Raw genomic sequence first — 20670 nt, forward strand, 5'->3', positions numbered from 1 at the left:
AGCTAGTAGCACACTGCATTTTTCAAAAATAACACTTTATCTTAATGCTCTAAGAAGGAAGCATCTCTGTATCTGGACAGCACTGATGGGAAGTCTTATCTCTGGTGACAACTCACCCAATTTCTGAACTCAAGGCATGATCAGATGCCAGTGGTCAAGCCGTAGACAATTCAGGGCTTTATTGGTCAACTGTTGACCCATTTGTTGTTGTTTAGTCGTTTAGTCGTGTCCGACTCTTCGTGACCCCATGGACCATAGCACGCCAGGCACTCCTGTTTTCCACTGCCTCCCGCAGTTTGGTCAAACTCATGTTCGTAGCCTCGAGAACACTGTCCAACCATCTCGTCCTCTGTCGTCCCCTTCTCCTAGTGCCCTCCATCTTTCCCAACATCAAGGTCTTTTCCAAGGATTCTTCTCTTCTCATGAGGTGGCCAAAGTATTGGAGCCTCAGCTTCATGATCTGTCGTTCCAGGGAGCACTCAGGGCTGATTTCCTTAAGAATGGATAGATTTGATCTTCTTGCAGTCCATGGGACTCTCAAGAGTCTCCTCCAGCACCATAATTCAAAAGCATCAATTCTTCGGCGATCAGCCTTCTTTATGGTCCAGCTCTCACTTCCATACATCACTACTGGGAAAACCATAGCTTTAACTATACGGACCTTTGTCGGCAAGGTGATGTCTCTGCTTTTTAAGATGCTGTCTAGGTTTGTCATTGCTTTTCTCCCAAGAAGCAGGCGTCTTTTAATTTCGTGACTGCTGTCACCATCTGCAGTGATCAAGGAGCCCAAGAAAGTAAAATCTCTCACTGCCTCCATTTCTTCCCCTTCTATTTGCCAGGAGGTGATGGGACCAGTGGCCATGATCTTGGTTTTTCTGATGTTGAGCTTCAGACCATATTTTGCGCTCTCCTCTTTCACCCTCATTAAAAGGTTCTTTAATTCCTCCTCGCTTTCTGCCATCAAGGTTGTGTCATCTGCATATCTGAGGTTGTTGATATTTCTTCCGGCAATCTTAATTCCAGTTTGGGATTCATCTAGTCCAGCCTTTCGCATGATGAATTCTGCATATAAGTTAAATAAGCAGGGAGACAATATACAACCTTGTCGTACTCCTTTCCCAATTTTGAACCAATCAGTTGTTCCATATCCAGTTCTAACTGTAGCTTCTTGTCCCACATAGAGATTTCTCAGGAGACAGATGAGGTGATCAGGCACTCCCATTTCTTTAAGAACTTGCCATAGTTTGCTGTGGTCGACACAGTCAAAGGCTTTTGCATAGTCAATGAAGCAGAAGTAGACGTTTTTCTGGAACTCTCTAGCTTTCTTCATAATCCAGCGCATGTTTGCTATTTGGTCTCTGGTTCCTCTGCCCTTTTGAAATCCAGCTTGCACTTCTGGGAGTTCTCGGTCCACATACTGCCTAAGCCTGCCTTGTAGAATTTTAAGCATAACCTTGCTAGCGTGTGAAATGAGCGCAATTGTGCGGTAGTTGGAGCATTCTTTGGCACTGCCCTTCTTTGGAATTGGGATGTAGACTGATCTTCTCCAATCCTCTGGCCATTGCTGAGTTTTCCAAACTTGCTGGCATATTGGGTGTAGCACCTTAACAGCATCATCTTTTAAAATTTTAAATAGTTCAGCTGGAATATCATCACTTCCACTGGCCTTGTTATTAGCAGTGCTTTCCCTTCATGGATCAATGCCTTGTCATGGCGAAGGGGCTTGAATAACTCAGAGAAGCTATGAGCTATGCCATGCAGGGCCACCCAAGATGGACAGGTCATAGTGGAGAGTTTTGACTAAACGTGATCCACCTGGAGAAGGAACTGGCAAGCCACTCCAGTATCCCTGCCAAGAAAACTCCATGGACAAAGTTGACCCATAAACACCAGCATTTTTCATTGTGCCTGGAAACAAACTTGGGAGCAGCATAGATATTTAAACACTGGAATGATGGGAATTCACAACTTGACTGACACATTTTGTATCAACTGCAGGTTCCTAAAACTTTTTGAAGGCAGTTTGATATAAAAATGCATTGCAATGATCTACACTTGAAATTACCAAGCCTTGAGTTAGGATCATTTTCCTTCCTTGGAAACAGAAGCAGCTGGTGTACCAAACCAAAGATGTTGGAAGGATTCTGCCTACAAGCAGTATCTACATGTCCACAGAGTGTTAATGTTGTTTCTTTTGTAGTATCTCTCTGTGTGGAAATGAAGAGATTACTGGAGGTAACTGACTGCCTTTATGTTCAGAATTCCATTTGAAACTTATGCCTAATGTTTCATTTTTACACCTAACATGTTGTTTTTGTTTAGTTGTTTAGTCGTGTCTGACTCTTCGTGACCCCATGGACCAAAGCACGCCAGGCACTCCTGTCTTCCACTGCCTCCCGCAGTTTGGTCAGACTCATGTTCGTAGTTTCGAGAACACTGTCCAACCATCTCGTCCTCTCTCGTCCCTTCTCCTTGTGCCCTCCATCTTTCCCAACATCAGGGTCTTTTCCAGGGAGTGTTCTCTTCTCATGAGGTAGCCAAAGTATTGGAGCCTCAGCTTCAGGATCTGTCCTTCCAGTGAGCATTCAGGGCTGATTTCCTTCAGAAGGGATAGGTTTGATCTTCTTGCAGCCCATGGGACTCTCAAGAGTATCCCCCAGCACCATAATTAAAAAGCATCCATTCTTCGACGATCAGCCTTCTTTATGGTCCAACTCTCACTTCCATACATCACTACTGGGAAAACCATAGCTTTAACTATATGAACCGTTGTTGGCAAGGTGATGTCTCTGCTTTTTAAGATGCTATCTAGGTTTGTCATTGCTTTTCTCCCAAGAAGCAGGCATCTTTTAATTTTGTGACTACTGTCACCATCTGCAGTAATCATGGAACCCAAGAAAGTATAATCTCTCACTGCCTCCATTTCTCCATTTATTCCCCTTCTATTTGCCAGGAGGTGATGGGACCAGTGGCCATTACCTTAGTTTTTTTGATGTTGAGCTTCAGGCCATATTTTGTGCTCTCCTCTTTGAGGGTCAGAAGTAGACACATGCTATTAACATCTACTTTGCCTTTGGAGGGTTACTGGTGACGAGGCAATAGTATAGCTGAATATACCACTATGTGCTACTTGTATCAGGTAAATAGATTTGCCATGTTGTGTGTGGTGTTGCCCTAGGATGGGAAGGAAATCTCAAGGTGTTGCAAATTTTATTGTCCTGCGGAAAGCAGAAAAAACAAATAAAAATCTTGGCAAATGGATGGTTTGTAGTTTTACCTCTAGTCATTTAGTCATTGCTTTGCAGACACTCTTGTTTCCTCATGATAAGAAATGTTACAATCCTGTGGCTTGGATAAAATGCAGTCAGATATGTCTCTTGGGGACAAATAGACCACGTGAAGTGAGAACCATTAGACAGAGCTGTAAGATTACTGCCCCAGAAAAGGTTTACCACATAAATTACAGATTTTACGGACCTGCCAGCTCCCTCAACTTACAAATGTCAAGCATGATTTAAAAGGTTATTACACGATGAAGAAGGGGAAAGAGGATGATTTTCATCACTTTAATTTTTGTTTCATCATTTAATGCATATTGGCTCAACTGAATTCAATATAGCCAATAACCTACTTTTTATCATTAATAAGAGTTTTATGGGCCACAAATTGGAAGAACCATTTCCACTTTATCTGGTCACTGTGATAAATACTGCACGTTTGTATGTGCAGTGCATTTCTGAATATCGTTCTTACTGACAGAATTTATTTATGTGCTATGAAAGCCTATTATTATTTGTTTATTTATTTAGTACCATCAGTGTGCATGACTCTTAAAAGAGTAGAAGAGCACAGGTCTGTATCCTAATGAGCCTACAACTAGGAAGCAACAGAGGACAGGGAAGACAAGGGTAAACAGGGAAGCAAAATGTTGCTTTAGTTGCATATAGGGATGCGGGTGGCGCTGTGGGTTAAACCACAGAGCCTAGGGCTTTGCCAATCAGAAGGTCAGCGGTTCGAAACCCCGTGACAGGGTGAGCTCCCGTTGTTCGGTCCCTGCTCCTGCCTACCTAGCAGTTCGAAAGCATGTCAAAGTGCAAGTAGATAAATAGGTACCACTCCGGCGGGAAGGTAAACGGTGTTTCCGTGCACTGCTCTGGTTCGCCAGAAGCGGCTTAGTCATGCTGGCCACATGACCCGGAGGTTGTCTGCGGACAAACGCCAGCTCCCTCAGCCAGTAAAGTGAGATGAGTGCCGCAACCCCAGAGTTGTCCGCGGCTGGACCTAATGGTCAGGGGTCCGTTTATCCTTTAACCTTACCTTTAATTTCATATGCTTAACTATGGGCTCAGTTACAGAATGGCATGGGAACTAGAAAGTTGAGCCACAGGTTTCACAGAAAACAAAGGCTTTGTTGATGGTCCTGAAGACATGCTGTCATTCTTGGAAACAGTTTCAAGCAAGGGAGTAAAGGCAAAGTCTTATTTATCTCAGGATATAAGAGTGGGGAGATAAGGCAGATAAGGTCATGCAGGGTTCTGAAGAACAAGGGCTGGATTTTGGAGTGGGCAAGAAGCCAATGCAGTTATGTATTCTTCAGAGCGATAAGAGGGCTGAATGGTTTTGGCAATGGCTTGCTGGGCAGACATGAGGGCTAAGACCAGAGGTGAGAAGACAACAGTGGTCTAGTGAAGCAGCAGAAAATTTAAAGTTGACCATTTTACAGACTATTCTGTAAGTTCAATTATAACTTCTTGAAAACTTCTGTTGGTTTTCCCTTCCCTTCCCATCCCATCCCATTAACCAAGCACTCTGGGAAATCTGCTAAATTTTATTACAGATGCATGTGGCTTGGTTAAAATAGTTTTAAAACAAAACAATATATACAAGCAGAGTATCTGATTTATTGTAAATCTACCTTTATGCTTGAGGACAGTATCTGTTTTGACATAAGATTTTGATTCTTAATCTTAAATGATTCTTAAAACTTAAATGAAAACTCATTAGTGATGGCTGTTTTGTATGAGCAAATTGTTTAAAAAGTTTTGCTGTATTGTACAGTTATGAGCTTCCACACTTAACTTCTGAACCCTCAGGCTCCAGACCTTTACACACTTGCCTGAAAATCTCATTGAGCCATACATTGACACATAAATACTGCAGTGTTAGAAACCTTTAGATATTTAAATATGGAAAAGATGGACTCTCGTCTACGTACTTCTGATACCGGTACTACTCTTTCCTCCAAATTGATTTTGCTGAGTCCATTTCTAATTATCTTTGCACAAAAGTGATTTCATCTCCCTTTCACTGTGTAATCCTGAATTAAAGAGGGTTCAATACATCTAAATGTTCAGTGGACTCTACACACAGCAGTAAATCTTGACTCAGAGATGCCACAGAACTAGCAGGCGGGATGTAAAGGACAAAAGGGTTTCATCATTCAAACTTTGATAGCATTTCCCCCCCTTATATTTTCACCCGAAGCATAAAGTTCAGTACTGTGTATTCACACAAGTTCTCATGTATGATATCAAGATGAAATTAATGCAGAGAGCAAAAACATGGTTGTGGGGGAAAAGCTTAAAACAGCGGCTCAGCATGAAAGGGAACACAGAATTATGCCAAATTTAGTCCCTTTGTAATGTTTGTCTCTCTGTCTCAGTGGGAATATGAGACTTCACATATTGCACTCATAGAGATCTCAAGTTTTTGGCATGCAGTATCTCCAACTCTCAGTGTTGCATAACACCACATTTCTATTATTTGCCACTGCCACAGTCTTTATGTGACACCCTAACCAATCATAAACAGAGATTTTTATTAGGAACTGCATAAATTTACGAATGAATTAAATCACAGTTCTGAAGGGTAACACTAATTGATTGATTGATTGATTGATTGCAATATAACAAGCATCTCCTTTGTGTGGGAGGGCGAAGGCCTCTACAGTGGAAGTGCTGGCAAACCAGGAATTTATGTATGTTAAAAACAGTTAGCTTTCAAGAAAAATCTGCTGCTGATTAATTGGGGCTGCATTTTAAGGTATCAAGAGACGATAAATTAAGTGCACTCATAATATAAAAGTGGAATGTATTGTGTTCTGAGTGTACATTTTCTATTAAATATTGTTGTAGAGTTTCTTTGCAAGTATTCTTAGAATACATTGTTACTGTTAAGCATCTGTTGTATTTTTTCAAGGGCAAACATCTCATAACAAGCAATTAAAATATTCTCTGAAAGCCGCAGAAGTCTCTATTGGATTGTTCACAGAGAAAAGAACTAACAAAAAACACCTGGCCTGCAGAGTCAGTTCATGATTTGTGAGTGAAATCAATACATCTGTTTCTGAGAAGTAGTTCTTACCAAAGTTAAAGGAACTAATAGCTGTTTAACACAAATAGGTGCTTAACACAAAAGGGAAAACATTAAAAATATTGGGCACAGAAAGAGTATAAATAATACAAAATTGCGTGGTGCTGCAGGATGGTGTGCGGCCCTCAGATTCCTAATGTGGCACTGAAAACATTTGAATCTGCCACTTGAATGAGAATTGGGAGTTTCAGACAGTGACCTACAACATTACAATGTGAGGAAGTTTTCCCCTTCTCAAACATATGTTAACATGTAAAGTGTTGCAAAACTGTTGCTGACTGGTTGTGTTGCTGACTAGTTGTGTGCTAGCCAACAGCGATTTATCATACCATGCATAGTTGCAATGTTTTGTCACCACTTCCTGTTTCTGTTTCTGTTTGGGACAATACTAGGAATTAGTTCATTAGGTTTCAAAGAGTTCAATCAACCCCTCCCTTTGGAGTTATTTTGGGTTTTTTAAAACGAAATACTGGTTGTTCAAGAAGGCTGTGGTGCTTTAATCTGTTGTTTAAGCACACACACACTCTTTAATTGGTTAGTTTTAAATTTTGTTCTTCCTCTGCTATAACATGTTGAAAGAATCCAGAATTTCTGTTAGGTTTCAGGTATGTGAAATGGATCTTAGGACTTCTGGGTCCTACTTCCCAACCCATTCCACTGTATTTACTTTACCTGAAAATACTTCTTATGGGTGTTTTGTCCTGGATCTGATATGGATGGGAAAGAGTCCTTTTGGGGGTGGGAGGTGAAACAGAAGAACTCCAAGTAGATGAAAACTGCAGTTGAATGCAAGTGAACACTGTGAGGGCTCATCATCGAGTGTATCTAGTGGCAGTGAAGGCAGCAAAGAAGGCATACTTTTCTGATACCCTCATTGTGCATTTTTCTGGGTAATGCAGGTACTTTTACAGGTGACAGAACCAATGGTAGCTTGTTGTAACTGGGGTTGCCCGACTCAATAGAGGACAGGACTTCTGTGCCTTTAATTGCCCTGCTCTCTTTTGAGTCTGGAAACCTTAAAGAGAAACCAGCAGACCCTTTGCTTGGAAATTAAACAAAGGGTCTGCTGGTTTTTCTTTAAGGTTTCCAGACTCAAAAGAGAGCAGGGCAATTAAAGGCACAGAAGTCCTGTCCTCTATTGAGTCGGGGAACCCTAGGTGTAACTTGTTTGCAAAGCATTTTAAGGATAAAATTGCTTGCATCCCCTGCGACCTTGACTCCACTGTTAAGCAGATGAATCTTGAGAGGTGTCCAGAGCACTTTTCAGGCCTGTTATGTTGGATGAGGCCTAAATTTAAGATTGAAAAAATGAGAATTTGAGAGAAACCAAAATTGACAGATTTGCACATCCCTGTTCTTGATCCAGTTGACTTGTCCTTCTCTTCTGTGTTAGAATCATGGCTGCTTCTCAGGGTTGGAGTCCTATAACATACTTTTGAATCCATAAATATACATAATTTCATTTTTGTACATCACTTTCTCAGTTTCATATTTTATGATGTAATTGTTATAATTCAGAATGATTCAGAATTCATAAGAGCCTTCTGGCAAACCAGCCAATATTTTCTATGTTGCCTGCTAAACTCTATGATTAGCAGATTAATACTGGGAATCAATCTTCTTTCCCGTACTAAGGAAGTAAAATGAGAAGCTCTAAAAAAATTCTTACTCAGGATATGTAGCAATTAAATGGACAAACATCTTGAATTTGAATGTTGTACTTGCTATAAGTGTATGTGTTTGTACTTCTACTCAATTTTCCTCAGCTATGTATATAATTTTATCTTTCAAGTAAGACCTAAAAATTGTGCTAGTCCCTAAGCATCATGAAACCTGGTGCATTCCTATCCCCATACATGGGTTCATACTAGCAATTATGCTTGGTAATTCATACTGCTGTATTTATACTTCCATAGTGGTGAGTCCACAGTGATTCTTAAAACAGAGCGAGGAAGATAAATACAGTTGGCGGGGATGTTATATGGAGACTCACAAATTCAGTACCTATTTCTGTCTTCCAGAGCAGGTTGGTTAGAATAGTAGTTTTCAGACTTGTTACCGGTAGGATAACCTTTCCTACAGGTAATTTCTGCTAAAGATAGTAAATGCAGAAAGTAAATGTAAATAACCACCTGCCATGGAATCTAATACCTTATTTTTCACTGGGCCTTATTTATATAATCACATAAACTGACAGTGCAGCACTCTCTAGCTGTACATTGCATGGGGAAATTGGCAATTCTGTCCAAACTGTAGGTCAGAAAGTTGGTTGGCCACTCCTGTTTTCCCCTTGAGAAATTGCAGGGCATACATACCTGTTCTGAGCAGAACAAGGGAAAATACAAATGTGCAGGCCAGAAGCCATTCATTTCCACTCCTACTGACTCTAAATGCAAAGTAGCTTAGAATCTACAAACAAACAACACAAATTGTAGTCATGTGCCCCAAGCTGTTTTGTCACATTGATTTATGCATTACTTTTACAGAGTGTTTTAATGTATTGCTGATTCTTAGTTTATTTGAAGTTAGGTTACTATTATTCCCATTTTACATTTGAAATGTGAATCCAGTGCCACCTTCATAAACTGCTGCCTTCAATCCCTGATCTAATACTTACCTCTAAAAATAACCTAGATTTTTTTTTTGTTATATTATCATTGTTGGCATCCGTTTGTCTCAAGAGACAATGGAGTGCACCTCTGGGGGATGATATGTAACATTATATTATTTCAGTTTATACAAACAGTGGTGAGAATTTAAAGAGAAGGGGAATATAAAAAACTAATAATTCGTTTATTTCATGCTGTAGGAAAGTACAGTGGAGCAAAGGGTTCAGTTCTGGGGGTCCTCACACTATGGCAAAATTATGTAAAGTCAAAGGAACCCCCAGAAGTGCTCCCCATGAGGCAGAGGGCTGCTTTCCAGGGTCTGGGAAGGTCACTCCTAGAGCCTTCCCAGAGGCTTGTCAGGAAGACATCACCAGGATGCCAAAATCCTCCTTCCCAAAGCCTGGAAAGCCAGGAAAATCGGTTGAGTGTGCAGGTATGTGTGGGAAAATAAATAAATTGAGAGCAGAGAATGGTGGGTTTCGCTGGCTCTCCACCCACGTAAGATTGTGATTGCAAAAGTAAAGCGAATGCAGCTTGTGGACTTACTATATAGCAAATATCGGAGAATAATGAATAGTCCTATCAAAACACTGATCTGATACTACCACCACCACTAATAATAATAATAATAATAATAATAATAATAATAATAATAATAATTTATTTATTATACCCCGCCCATCTGGCTGTGTCTCCCCAGCCACTCTGGGCGGCTCCCAATTGAATATTAAAACAATACAGCATTAAATATTAAAAGCTTCCCTAAACAGGGCTGCCTTCAGATGTCTTTTAAAATTAGGATAGCTGCTTATTTCCTTGACATCTGATGGAAGGGCGTTCCACAGGGCGGGTGCTGCTACCAAGAAGGCCCTCTGTCTGGTTCCCTGTAACCTCACTTCTCACAATGAGTGAACCGCCAGAAGGCCCTCGGCGCTGGATCTCAGTGTCTGGGCTGAACGGTGGGGGTGGAGACGCTCCTTCAGGTATACAGGACCAAGGCCGTTTACTTTAAAGGTCAACACTAACACTTTGAATTGTGCTCGGAAACGTACTGGGAGCCAGTGTAGATCTCTCAGGACCAATGTTATGTGGTCCCGGCGGCCGCTCCCAGTCACCAGTCTAGCTGCCGCATTCTGGATTAGTTGCAGTTTCCAGGTCACCTTCAAAGGTAGCCCCACATAGAGCGCATTGCAGTATCCAAGCGGGAGATAACCAGAACATGCACCACTCTGGCGAGACAGTCTGCAGGCGGGTAGGGTCTCAGGCTGCATACCAGAAGGAGCTGATAGACAGCTGCCCTGGACACAGAATTAACCTGTGCCTCCATGGACAGCTGTGAGTCCAAAATGACTCCCAGGCTGTGCACCTGGTCCTTCAGGGACACAGTTACCCCATTCAGGACCAGGGAGTCCTCCACACCTGCCCGCCTCTTGTCCCCCACAAACAGTACTTCTGTCTTGTCCGAATTCAATCTCAATGTTAACCACCATCCATCCTCCAGAACTGATTCATCACCATTCATCACCATACAGCTGAACATTCCGAATACAAAATTTATGAAATATTTGTGTTTTTCTTGAAAATGCAACATACATTTATAAGAACTGATGAAGTTGTAATTGAGAAATGATGTGGACCAAGTATAATAAAGTATAATATGTTTAATCAAGTCCTGTCATGACAAGACTTTTGGGTAAGTAGACATGCATTTCTTTAGTATTTAATATTAGCTCAATGAAGCTGCCTGTGGGACCAATAGCGTTGGACCTTAGTTTCCTGCTCTTGTTTAAGGTTTATTAAGAGCTTTGCCAGTTTTATTCAGCTCTTGGATTTTTATAGTTATCTTGATTTGAGCTTCCACATTTTTCCTGTGCTCATTAGTTGTAGTGGCCTTTCTAAGCTTGGCCTTTAGGGAATGCAGTGACTGTGACAGATGGTGAAGGAACAGAATTGCACTGGGACACTAGCTCTCATTTTGTCTCTGTCTCTCTCTGATTTCTTTTTCCCATTAGCTCCCTCCTTCCTCCCCTCTCCTCTTTGCATTCTGATGTAAGATTCCCATGCATTTAGGGCTGGGGAGAAACAGGTTACAAGAGCTGCTTATACATCTCTTTATAGGCCACTTGTAAGAGTAATAACCTCTTTCCCTAATATGTTTTTACTCGGCAAAATACAAAACAAGTTGTTTTGTTTGCTGTTATTGTTAGTTTACAAAGGTCTGAGTTTTTGAAAAATAATGCATTGAATATATGGCCCATTTTAAGTAAAAGTGTTGCACTGAAAGAATCATTTTCCAACCAATGCTATTTTGCCGTATCATAAAAATTGTATAGCTAGGGGTGAAACTACCTGAGCTCAGAGATGAGGTGATTTCATCCCACTGCCTCGCAGGGCCGGAGACAAGGCAGCTTCCTCTTCCCACGCAGCATTTCTCTGTTAAGGGGCGCATGGGCGCGACTGCTTGCTCCACAATGGAGAAGTCTAACCAAGCAAACTGCTGAGTGATAAGTTGCTTCTACTACTGGGCTGGGCTGGAAAAAAATGCTAGTAAATTGTGAATGTAGAGGAGACAAGTAAGCTTTATTTGCCAGTAGCACTGCTAAATGGAAGGAGCAATTATTCACTCTTAACTTGTGTTTAATCACATGTATTCTGAGATTTGTGCCAGTTGCACTCTAGCTGTCCGGTAGCCCACATTATTGCCCTCATAAAACTAAAGATCCTTTCAGGGACCCCTGGGCTAGAGAGGATGCTCTAGAATGATCATGTTGGTGGCTCTGCTCATCTTGCTACTGCATGGTAAGCTCAGGATCTCAAGAGGCTTGCTGGTAATGCCACCTACAAAATTTCCCCAAGTATTCAGGAATCCTTCAGATTCCAAAAGGTTCTGGCGGTAGATATGAATAGGACCCCCACCCCTATTAGCTACAATCAAGCCAAATCCTATCAGGGAGTGGTCTGCCCATGACATTTGCGTGACACTTTCCTTCCACACCATCTCCTTCTCAGTCCACCATGTAGTGAATGCAATATGAGTTGGGGACCAGGGTATCTATTAGCAAGCATAAAATTCTGAGCTTGACCCACCAAGGTGGAACTGTCAGGGCACTGAAGTCCCTCCAAACCACATTAGAAAGCACTTGCAACCATCTTAGGGAGGTTAGGCAGTGTTACAACAGAACCCCTGTTAATCTATTATGTCTCTGGGGGAACACAAGTTCAATTTCCTTCCTAGCATCCTAGTTTTGTATATATAGACAAACATGTGAGCCCAACCTCTCTCTTTTCCCACCTAGCATTCTGTGTACCAGTGTGCCAGTCTCCACAGAGATTGTGATTATTGTCATAATCTGTAGAGATACCACCATGCATTCAGTTCACAAAATTCTGGGGGGCTAAACCTATTCAACATGAAGATGATACAGTGCATACCTAAACACTAGTCCGGAACAGATGGGAAACCTGTCAGAATGAGCAATCTAATGTATTTCACATGAAAATAAGTTGATCATTATGTTCATCAAAATCTGTGTGACCTAATTAAAATATTGCTTTCTGGAGAAAGAAATGTGTTATACATGTAACAGAACATTTTAATATCTAGAAAGACGGCTGGGAAAGGATGACATGTTCTGCTAAATTGAATGAGTAAGTGTTAAATTGTGCTGGTTAATGATTGTATTTCACACAATACCAAATCTGCTTTGAGAGAATGAGGTCATAATTATGATCAGGAAATTGTTGCAAAGGCTGGAGTGTCTATGAACTTTTACAGCTGCTAACTGCATGTGAAACTAGATTACACCATTAAAATTCCATGATGATATTCCTGAATCAAAGAGAATAAAATTTCATGGTGAAAGGATTTCTTTTTAATACTACGGTATTATTAATTTGCATTAATCTAGGTCTACATTTTTACAGGTCTCAAAATGGGTGTTAGAGGAGTCTAATAACATTATCCATGTTGTACTGCAGAGACCAAAGGCTGGGAAGGTTTTGTTTTGTTACTGTTTTGCTCTTGTTTTTGTTTTTAACCTGAAAAGCAACATTATCAATTTCAGCCTAGTTCATTCTAGGATTCAATGCAATATTGTGCTATCTTTATGAATTCCACTTTATAGAGAACTGGTTATTAGGGCAGTCAGCTAGGAAGTTGACAACCTCCTACATACATTGAGTAGACTGACATTTGCTGCCATAGTAAGGTGTCATGGGGGCTTTTGGACTTGATTTAAGAGTGCTGTTATTTCATATTTTAGAACTGTCAGGAAGGCAACTGATGTCAGTACAAAAATATTGGATTGCTTTAGATCACGAAAAAAGGAAGACTCTATTGACAACAAGAAATCAAAAATCATTATTGGCGACCCATTAATAGATGATGGGAGATATCTTTGTCATTATTTTTTATAACTGATGATACCACAAACCTCTTAATAGAACAACAAATCTACAGTCTATTGAATTGTAATTCATTGTGTGTATGTTAATGTAAATCTGTGGCAGTCTCCAGAGTTAATATGAGTTGTATGCTTTGTTTTCTAAAATGCACTGCAGTTTATGTTAGCTTGAAGCAGCATATACACCTATTCATCTTGTGTTTTAATTTAAAATGAATGGAAGGAAAAGGCTGGATCTGCAAGTCTGGATCATGTTTAGAACAGGTTGCCTAGAGGTGTAGCATTAGCTGAACATGCACCTCAGTTATGGATTCCTGGTGTATTAATGTTGCATTCATATATTGACCCAATTGAAAAATCATTTTGGCCACGTGGAATGGCCCACAAGTACTACCGGTAGTACGGCCATACCACTTTTAAACTGGGTCTTTTGCACTACTGAATATTTGGTGATTTGATGTAGACTACTGATTGGCATCGAAACACAATAAAGTTGTCATTTCCAACAACTTATTCAGTAAAACAGTCTGTATGTCTACAGAGTTTTGCCTTTTTAATGTTTGCAACTATGGGTGACATTATTTGCATAATCTTTTCCTGACTATTGAATAGCTCATTGAAACAGGAACATATGAATCTGTATATCTATTTTGAGAGCAAAACATTCTCTCTGCCTGTGATTCAGTGATGTTTTGGGAGCCCAAGTACACTGTAGTACTGGGTAGTCCACAGCTCTGTGACTAGCAGATTGGTGACTGAGGGATATTGTGCAGGATCTGTGTTTCATTTGCAGTATAAATTTTCCTTCAGTGTGGACTTTTAAAATAGACATTGGCTTATGACCTTTCTAATTCTATGATGTGTGGGATTATTATGTTTTGTTTCCCTTTGTTCCTACAAGCCCATCACACAGGTCTTGGGGGCTTCTGATTTCTCTAATTCTGTCTCGGCATATACCAATTGAAAGCATTTAGTTGAGATTAAAGCAGATTGAACGAGATAATCCCTTTGAGTGAACAGCTTCAAACGGCTCAAACACATCTCTTTGGGGACACGAACTAACTCAACACGAGCTAATTCCTGCTGCATCTCCCTTGTGGTGCATTAGGCACACTACTCGTGTGCTATTTTTGTTTACTGGACTCCATCATGAATGTATTTTTGTAGTGCAAGAAAGCAATAGCAGTCATAGGAATCTGAGATTATATTTCTTTACTATCATATTAAACATTAAACTATGTCAGGAAATGCATTCACATTAAAACAAAGCAAATGCATTGGAGACCAGTGACCTCAGGAGAAGGGGCAATCAGGTATAAAGAAATGGAAATAGGATTACCTCACTTTCAGCTAAATAATACAAGACACTCTGAGCCCTGCTGATAGCTATGTTGATAGCTATGCTGCTGGTGCTCTTTATTGGGGTAATATGAATGGAACCATTTATAGGGGATAGCATGGATAGTAAGATAGTAAGAATGTAAATGAGCTCCATTGTTTGTTTCTGTGTTTGTTTTAACATGATTAAAAAGTAAATGAAGTTATGTGCAAAGGTGAATCAAGGTCTAGCATTGTAAATTAATTGATATGATTTTATTAATTCTGTTGATATAATTAAACTTAAATTAGACTTAAGCCTGATACTTTATGGACAGTTGACTAGAGCCCTACATGTGAATTCCTAGAGAGGTGCTCACAGTCACTTTGCTCCTTCTCAGTCCTTTTTACTGCTGTGCTGTGATGAACTAAGCCAAGATTTCACTTTGCATGTCACCTGCCCCCAGACTCATGGTTAAGGTCTCCCGTCACTAACCTCTCACTGCATCTTGAGTGTAGCAGCTCATAGAGTTTTCAGGGGAAAAAATCTGATTAAAATCAGTGACCATAATATTGTTTGTTTGATATTGTTTCAGTTGTTAGGCACTGACTAAAAAAAGTTTTGAGCTGACATACATTGCAATACCATACATTGCAATACAAAATATATTAAATATAAAGATGAATTAAAAGCAGCATCAAGCAGGAAAAAAATGATCATAGACTAATTCTAAAAAAATAGAAGAAACCCAACTTTCTCCCTCCAAATACATGCATGAGATCATGATCACCAAGAAATTAAACATCTAAAACACCCACACAAATAACATAGATGTTAACCATCAAGAGCGACGGACTAAAAATGAACATATTTCCAGGCTTGTGCTTATAGGCTGGAAAACGCTACGTTGTTGCCCATGCACATTAGCAAATGTCTGTTAAGTTACACGTTAATATAGATACTACAACTCTGAGTTTGTATCTAAAGTGTAAAGTTGCTGTGATTTCATATTATTTTGGAGAAATAAGGAAAGTGCAGGAGATTGTACCCTATAGTTCTGCCATTAGAATATGCTACAGATTTTCTAGATGAAGTGTTGCTTCTTTTTTCTGGTGTAATGCATGATTTTTTTCATAAGAACAGAACTCTGTTTCATAACTATTGTTTTCCCTGTTCCTGAAAACATGTTTGTTAAGAAGTCAATCTTAATTTGGCTCTTCCCTTTTCTGCTCCTAAATATGGTTGTACAAGGCTGGTTTGAATGCTTGACATAGTAGAGAAGAAAAGTAGCCATTCTCTGAATTGTTATTGCTGAATAGCCTGCTGCAATTAGTTATATTTACACAAGGTATCTATTATTCCAAAATGTTGTTTTATTATCTTGTTGTATCAACTGCCATGTCTGACATATATTGATAAAGCGCAAAATATGCATTGTTCATAAGAAAGGGTCTGCTTAGGGAATCTATTAATAATGGATATCATCCATCTGTCTCTGGAAAATGAATTTTCATGATCCTATTGTTTGTGTGTTGCGAAAAAGCTCACAGTTGCAACACAATACAAAGAAAGGATTCACCCTACTGATCCGACCATTGGGCCATGAAATGTTGTCGATGTCCATTCTGTATTTTTATGTATTCAGGACTCTAGTATAATTTGAATGTGAAATCATAATGGTTTATAGCACTTCTGTTTCCTTTCAGGATATTACATGTAGCATGTCTAAGAAATTGAACTAGGTACAGTAGTAACATCGCATATGTTCTGAAGGAGCCTGGGGAGAACTGCGAAAGAGTGGCAAGTGGCTGAAAATGTCACATTATGCTGCTGTGCTCTTCTACCTCTCCTATTTCTTCTGAAATCGCTTAATAGTTGAATATGTTACAGAAGCCTTGGGCAGCTTTAACTTGCACGTCAGATGTTAAGCAACATCATTGCCTTGGTGTATCTGACTCTGGCAAGATAACACAAGATGTATCTTTACCAGAAGGGAAAGGAAATGTTTAAATGTGATTTGTTTGGTCATTTGGCACTGTGTTCTGTCTGTAATGAAGTCCCTTGTACCTTCACCACATTTTTTGTTTTTATGACAGGTATATATTTAGCAGTTTATAACGGTACATTTCATTGGTATCTTTTTGTGATTTTACAATATGCTTCATATAATATCTTGGAAATGTTTCTCTGGATATCTTAAAGAATACAGCAGTAGTCTGTTCCTGCCAGCCATGCAGTGCTAACAAAGTGAATTTCAATAAGGAAAATGTAAGGTTCTGCATTTAGGTAGGATGGGCGAGGTATAAATAGTAAATTATTACTATATTATTATTATATAACTAGAAACACAATATAGGATGGGGACACCTGGCTTACTACCAGTACATCTAGGGCTCTTGCTGGAACACAAGCTTAGCATGTGTCAACAGTGTGATTCAACAGCAAAAAAGCTAATGCTCTTCTAGGCTGCATTAACAGATGTATAGTGTGCAGATAGATCAAGGGAAGTAATAGTACCACTCTATTCTGCCTTGGTCAGACCTCACCTGCAATACTGTGTCCAGTTCTGGACACCACAATTTAAGAAGGAAGTTGACAAGCTGGAACGTGTGCAAAGGAGGGCAAACAAGATGATCAAGGGTCTGGACACCAAGCCTTGTGAGGAGCGCTTGAAGGAGCTGGGTATGTTTAGCCTGGAAAAGAGGAGACTGAGAGGTGATAAGATAGCCATCTTCAAATATCTTAAGGACTGTCACATGGAAGAAGTAACAAGCTTGTTTTCTCCTGCCCTGGAAGGTAGACCTTGAACCAATAGCTTTACAAGAAAAGAGATTCCGACCATACATATGGAAAAACTTTCTGACAGTAAGAACTGTTTGACAGTGGAATGGACTCCCTTGGGAGGTGGTGGACTCTCCTTCCTTGGAGGTCTTTTTAGCAGAGGTTGGATGGCCATCTGTCATGGAATCATAGAATCATAGAATCATAGAGTTGGAAGAGACCACGAGGGTCATCCAGTCCAACCCCCTGCCAAGCAGGAAACACCATCAAAGCATTCTTGACATATGCCTGTCAAGCCTCTGCTTAAAGACCTCCAAAGAAGGAGACTCCACCACACTCCTTGGTAGCAAATTCCACTGCCGAACAGCTCTTACTGTCAGGAAGTTCTTCCTAATGTTTAGGTGGAATCTTCATTCTTGTAGTTTGAATCCATTGCTTCGTGTCCGCTTCTCTGGAGCAGCAGAAAACAATCTTTCTCCCTCCTCCATATGACATCCTTTCATATATTTGAACATGGCTATCATATCACCCCTTAACCTTCTCTTCTCCAGGCTAACATACCCAGCTCCCTAAGCCGTTCCTCATAAGGCATTGTTTTCAGGCTTTTGACCATTTTGGTTGCCCTCCTCTGGACACGTTCCAGTTTGTCAGTATCCTTCTTGAACTGTGGTGCCCAGAACTGGACACAGTACTCCAGGTGAAGTCTGACCAGAGCAGAATATAGTGGTACTATTACTTCCCTTGATCTAGATGCTATACTCCTATTGATGCAGCCCAGAATTGCATTGGCTTTTTTAGCTGCTGCATCACACTGCTGACTCATGTCAAGTTTGTGGTCTTCCAAGACTCCTAGATCCTTTTCACATGTACTGCTCTCAAGCCAGGTGTCACCCATCCTGTATTTGTGCCTTTCATTTTTTCTGCCCAAGTGTAGTACCTTACATTTCTCCTTGTTAAAATTCATCTTGTTTGCTTTGGCCCAGTTGTCTAATCTGTTAAGGTCATTCTGAAGTGTGATCCTGTCCTCTGGGGTGTTAGCCACCCCTCCCAATTTGGTGTCGTCTGCAAACTTGCTCAGGATGCCCTCAAGCCCATCATCCAAGTCATTGATAAAGATGTTGAATAAGACTGGGCCCAAGACAGAACCCTGTGGCACCCCACTAGTCACTACTCTCCAGGATGAGGAGGAGCCATTGATGAGCACCCTTTGGGTTCGGTCAGTAAGCCAGTTACAAATCCACTGAATGGTAGCATTGTCAGTCCGCATTTTACCAGCTTCTTTACAAGAATATCATGGGGCACCTTGTCAAAGGCCTTGCTGAAATCAAGATAGGCTACATCCACATTTTTCCCTTCATCTACCAGGCTTGTAATTCTGTCAAAAAATGAGATCAGATTAGTCTGACATGACCTATTTTTCATAAACCCATGCTGACTTAGTGATCACAGAGTTTCTTTCTAGGTGCTCACAGACTGTTTGCTTAATGATCTGCTCTAGAATCTTTCCAGGTATTGATGTCAGGCTGACTGGGCATCCCTTTAATGTGAAAAAAGCTGAATAGCAACCATGTTCTTATACTCATATCAGAAGCTGTTGCCTACACATTATATAAGAATTGTTCCGTGTTTATTGGTTTCAAAATTCAAATGTTTATAAAAGTCCCATTTTAGGCTCACTAATTGAGAAAGTTGACAATTTTAACTATGTGGGACAGATAAACTACATCACATCAGTGATTTAAATTATCAAATTAAAATAATTAAAATAATTGACAAATCTAGTTTCCCACTGATATTACTAAAAATTGATGCAAATCTGAGTGCTGAACTATTACAGTAAGAATATGATTCACTACCATCCCTTACATCTCTTTGTCAGGTAGCATACATTATTTCTTTTTTTAAAAAGAATCACTTAAATTATCTTTCTTATGACCAGCACCTATCACACTTGTTGGTGTTAACAGATAAATCCTAAACATGTCTACTGGGAATCTGACTGGGTTCAAGGGATCTTACTCTCAGGGAAATGTGTACAGAATTGCAAGCCAAGGTATGGGAATAGAGGCACCTGCACATTTTCTGACCACCTTATTTCCATGTTGCTCTTTTCTGTTTCATTTTGCCCTGGCCCAACCTCAGCACCACACTCAGAAAAACAAAATAACAAATGAAAATAAAATTCCCTTAATATTCCTGCAATTGTAGTAAGTAAATATTCCTGTTTGCATGGTATTCAGAGCATTACAATTATAACAGCTGTGTGGACTTGAATATTCCAAAACTTGCTCAGAACTACACAGATTCATTAACAGCACAATTCCATGCATGTGTCATCTCATTAAGTTCAGTCATCTTACTCTAAGGTGATTGTGCATACGACTGCACCCTTAAGGACTTAGACCAAGAGACCCCAAACTAAGGCCCGGGGGCTGGATGCGGCCCAATCGCCTTCTAAATCTGGCCCGCAGGCGGTCCAGGAATCACCATGTTTTTACATGAGTAGAATGTGTCCTTTTATTTAAAATGCATCTCTGGGTTATTTGTGGGGCATAAGAATTCGTTCATATTTTTTTCCAAAATACAGTCCGGCCCCCCACAAGGTCTGAAGGACAGTGGACCAGCCCCCTGCTGAAAAAGTTTGCTGATCTCTGACTTAGATCCATGTATTATCAATTTGTCCAGTACAGTTTCTTTTTGTCATGCAAAATAATATACATTTCCAAGTAATTTTGCTTATTAGAGCAGGATTGTTAAATAGTGGCATGCTTACTGTTTGTAACAGATACAAATTCTGCTAAAATTCCAGTGATCATTGAACCACCCACAGAGAAACCTGTCAGGTAAAGTACTAATATAACCTAGTCCCCCAGCCTTGGAACGTATCCTTATTCACCAAAAATGAAAGTGCACAGTCAGGCGAGCTCTGTCTGTCTGTCTGTCTGTCTGTCTGTCTGTCTGTCTGTCTGTCTGTCTGTCTGTCTGTCTGTCTCTCTCTCTCTCTCTCTCACACACACACACACACACACTTACACACTTTCTTCTCTGGTTGATTGGAAGCGAACATTTCTAGAAAGCACTTGCTGCTTACTGGAACAGTAATACTGAAGTGCTTTCATTTGATTCAAGGGTAAGGACCAGAAATTGTTCCGCCAAGAAGTGTCATTTATGCTGCTGACACCTAACA

The 20670-nt window shown here is 40.2% G+C and overlaps 1 protein-coding gene across 1 annotated transcript in view; it reads left to right on the forward strand.

Annotated features, from left to right (window-relative positions):
* Positions 1 to 20670, forward strand: part of ROBO2 (roundabout guidance receptor 2) — a 443321-nt gene that overhangs the window by 170308 nt on the left and 252343 nt on the right. The window lies entirely within an intron of this gene.

Source organism: Zootoca vivipara, chromosome 4 (assembly GCF_965207765.1).
Source record: "Zootoca vivipara chromosome 4, rZooViv2.hap1.1, whole genome shotgun sequence".
In the NCBI taxonomy this organism is placed as follows: Eukaryota; Metazoa; Chordata; class Lepidosauria; order Squamata; family Lacertidae; genus Zootoca; species Zootoca vivipara.